The sequence below is a fragment of the Palaemon carinicauda genome, chromosome 1 (genome assembly GCF_036898095.1).
Source record: "Palaemon carinicauda isolate YSFRI2023 chromosome 1, ASM3689809v2, whole genome shotgun sequence".
Classification (NCBI taxonomy): domain Eukaryota; kingdom Metazoa; phylum Arthropoda; class Malacostraca; order Decapoda; family Palaemonidae; genus Palaemon; species Palaemon carinicauda.
Genome location: NC_090725.1, coordinates 62,635,577 through 62,639,880, shown reverse-complemented (window position 1 = coordinate 62,639,880; position 4,304 = coordinate 62,635,577).

The following is a 4,304-nucleotide window of genomic DNA, read 5'->3' as shown; positions in this document are numbered from 1 at the left end:
AGAAATCCTCTGTTTCATACAGTAGAAGTCTGTCTGAGGTTAGGTGTTACAAATGTAACAAGCTTGGTCACACGTAGGCAAGATGTCCTAGTAATTATAAGGAGAGGAAGAGAGAATCGTCGGGATCAAATATGGCAATTAGGAAGGTCCGGCAGGAAATTCCTGGTTCTCATTGTGATAGGTTAGATAATGGGTTTGCTCCTTTCAAGTTTGATGGGGTTGTGTCAGTTTCAGATGACCTAGGTAGAAGTGTGCCTGTTAGGATGGTACGGGGCACTTGTTCTTCTAATAGTCTAATTGTAAAAGAAAAGGTTCCTGGGTTGGAAAAGACTTTTACATCCGATAGACTGGTTGTTAGAATTTGGGTGGACTGGTAACAGTTCCCTTGTGTAGGTTATATCTGCATTGTCGTTTAATAACTCGTTATGTCACAGTTGGGGTGGTGGATGAATTGCCCATTCAAGGTGTTGATTTTCTTATAGGGAACGACTTGGCAGTAGGGAAGGTTGTACCTAGTCCCATAGTTGCTGACACTCCATTAAAGGTAAGCCCAGTAGAAGATGTAGTATTGTATCCTTCTTGTGTTGTACAGCGTAGCAGAAGTCTGGCTGTGGTAGAAGTCCCACGAGAGCCTGGACCAGTTGTAACTAAGGACGTCAATGTAAGTACTACTTCATGTACTGAAGAAAAAGATGCTGTTGGTACAGTTGACGTAGATATCAATATTGATAGTTATTCCAAATTGATAGTTTTGAAGGTAATGTAAATAAGAAAGAAAGTGTGCTAGAAACTAAGTTTGGTTTGAAGACTGGTAACGTAGTATTGGTAAATACTCTGAAGTCAGTTGAAAATTAAATTAATTCCAGTAATGTTTCTGATTGCTCTGATAATCTTTATGATATGAAATGTTCTGACATAAAAGCTCAACAGGAAGATTTGTCTTTGCAGTCTATTTACAGTGAAGTTGTTGCAGAAGACCAGATCAATATGGAGCTAGTTTGCTGTTACTTGAGGAATGGACTACTAAAGAGGAAGTTCAGATCGTTGCATGCTCCGGAAAGTTTAACTTGAGAAATAAGGAATCAGATTGTATTCCAGCGAGCCTAAGGCAAAAAGTATTATACATGGTACATAATGTATCTTCTTCACACTTAGGAATAATGAAGACTTTGAGTGCAGTTCTCCAACTCTTTTACTGGCCCGGTATAAGGAAAAGTGTCACAGAGTGCTGTAAGTCTTGTGGAGTATGTCAACTCATTGGTAAGCCAAATCACATTATAAAATAGCCCCTTTACAGCCTATCCCTGTTTTACCTGAGCCTTTTGACAAAGTCATATTAGATTGTGTGGGTCCTTTACCTAAAAGTAAGAAGAGAATAAATATATGATTACAATGATGTGCAGTTCCATTCGTTATCCTGATGCCTATCCACTTAGGAACATAAGTTCTAAGACACTGATCCCAGTTTTAATAATATTTTTCACTCAGTATAGTATCCCCAAGATTATCCAGACTGATAGAGGAAGTAACTTTACCTCTGATTTATTTAGACAGGTTATGGCAGCTATGAGCATTAAACATACTTTGTCCTCAGTTTACCACCCAGAGAGTCAAGGAGCCCTGGAACGATTCCATCGGACGTTGAAGGATGCCCTTACAAAGTAATGTCAGGAACATCAGACAGACTGGGATGAAGGATTACCATTCGTGTTGTATGCCATCCGCAACACTCAACAAGAAAGTCTTGGATATTCCCCAGCTGAGTTGTTATATGGAAGGAAAGTGAGAGGTCCTTTGGAGATACTCTATGACATGTGGACGGATCAGTCGAAAGAGGTAACATTAGGAGATTATGTTAAGAACTTACAAGGTAAGCTACAGAGCTCTCATAAATTTGCAAATGACAATCTAAGCATAGCTCAAGATAAGATGAAATTAATAAATTTTAATAATAAGGCTGAGGCACGAAGTTTTAGGCCAGTTGAATCTGTTTTAATGCTAGTACCCATGAGGAAAACCTTTGAAAATAGATATGAAGGTCCTTATAAAGTGATGAGCAGAAACAAGGATGATTATGTCATCTCTACTCCGGGAAAGAGGAAAAACCAGAAGATGGTACATATAAACCTACTAAAAATGTTTGAGACCCAATGTAACAATGTCACCTTTATTTGCAAGTCAACTGTGGAAGATAATGTGAAGCTTAATGAAACAAGTTTTCCAGATCGAAGTAAAAACATACCTCTAGATAATACACTTGCATTAAATAACATTGACTGTAAACTTAATCATCTCTCATCTCAACAGGCTAGTGCCTTGAAAAAGCTATTGGTACCTTTTCCAGATACCTGTGGAGATGTGCCTACCCAGACATCATTGGTAGATTATCAGCTAGAACTTAAGCCAGGTACAGAACCTCAGAAGAGTGCCCCATATCGAGTTTCCCCTCAAAAGAGAGCCACACTAAAGAAGGAAACTGACTTTTTGCTACAACATAGTTTTGCTGAGCCAAGTATTAGTCCTTGGGCATCACTATGTGTTTTAGTTGACAAACCAGATGGCTCCTATAGACTCTGCACTGACTTTAGAAGACTAAATGAGGTAACTGTTTCGGATTCTTTTCCGTTACCAAGGGTGGATGACATCATAGATCTGGTAAGCAAAGCTGTATATGTTTCGAAGTTTGATTTATTATGGGGTTATTATCAAGTCCCTTTAGCATATAACACAAAACCCGTGACAGCATTTACTACTCCAGATGAACTATATCAATATACAGTCCTTCCTGCAGTTTTTCAAAGATTAATGGATCAAGTAATCAGCGATATGCCTGGTATTCGAGTGTATCTTGACGACATTGTTGTATTTTCAGATACTTGGGTGGACCATCTTTCTATGCTGAAGGATATACTTAGCAGGTTAAGACAGGCTTGTTTGACAATTAACTTAACCACGAGTGATTGAAGCCATGCAAAGTTGCAATACCTTGGATATGTGATTGGCAGCGGTGAGGTATCCCCAGTTGCAGCCAAAGTAGACACCATCACCAAGCTAAGCTGCCCAAGATCCAGACGTGAAGTAAGAAAATTCCTTGGGATGGTAGGCTACTATAGGAGGTTTTGTAAAATCTTCTCTGAAGTAGTAGCCATATTAACTGACTTAACCAGCAGCAAGAGGAAGTTCGTTTAGACACCAGTTTGAAAGGAAGCCTTTAAACGAGCCAAAGAGTCCTATCCAGTAGCCCTGTCCTGAAGGCTCCTGACTTTGGCTCTCCCTTTGCTGTCGAGGTCGACGCTAGTGACCGTGGAATAGGCGCTGTACTCCTGCAGAAATGGCCAGATGACATGCAGCATCCTGTTGCTTACATGTCAAAGTAACTCAAGAATCATCAGCGAGGTTACTCTACAACCGAAAAGGAAGCACTGGTTCTTTTGACTGCATTGGAGCACTTTGAAGTTTATCTTTCTGGCAGTCCTGCTCTTATGTTTGTCTTTACAGATCATGAGCCACTATAGTTTGTAAGCCGGATGAGAACTAAAAATAAAAGGCTCATGAAGTGGTGATTATCTTTGCAGCAGTTTGATCTAAAGATCTAGCACATCCGTGGACAGGATAACCTTCGAGCAGACATTTTATCACGCTGTAGTAACAAACTCGACAGGTTAGTCGAAAATCTTTAACATAGAGTTTTCGACTTAAGGAGGGGGATGTTAGGAGTATTGAATATATGTAAATAGGGTACTTTTGTAGTGTGGATTGTAAATGTTTTGTAGTTCATATTTTTCCCGTGTCTGTCTGTGTTGTCCTTGCGCATTGTTTGGGTGTTTGTATTCCTCAGTCCTTGGATTGTTTACTTCGGCCAATGGAGCGCCACCAGGGATTGAGATTTCTTGGATTTTTCAGTGTTAAGAACCCTGGATTATATATAAAAGAGTTACGTTATTTGTACTTGCTAATTTGTAATTATTGGTATATTGCATTTAAGGTTCTGTTGACGCTTACTGGGTATATATGTATTTTCTGCATTTTATTGCGTTTAATATTGACGTTATTTCCTGTATTATCTACGGTGTATTGATAATCGATTTATTTATTACCTATATATATATATATAGGCCTATATATATATATATATATATATATATATATATATATATATATATATACATATATATATATATATATATATATATATATATATATATATATATATATATATATGTATATATATATATATATATATATATATATATATATATATATATATATATATATATATATATATGTATATGTATGTATGTATG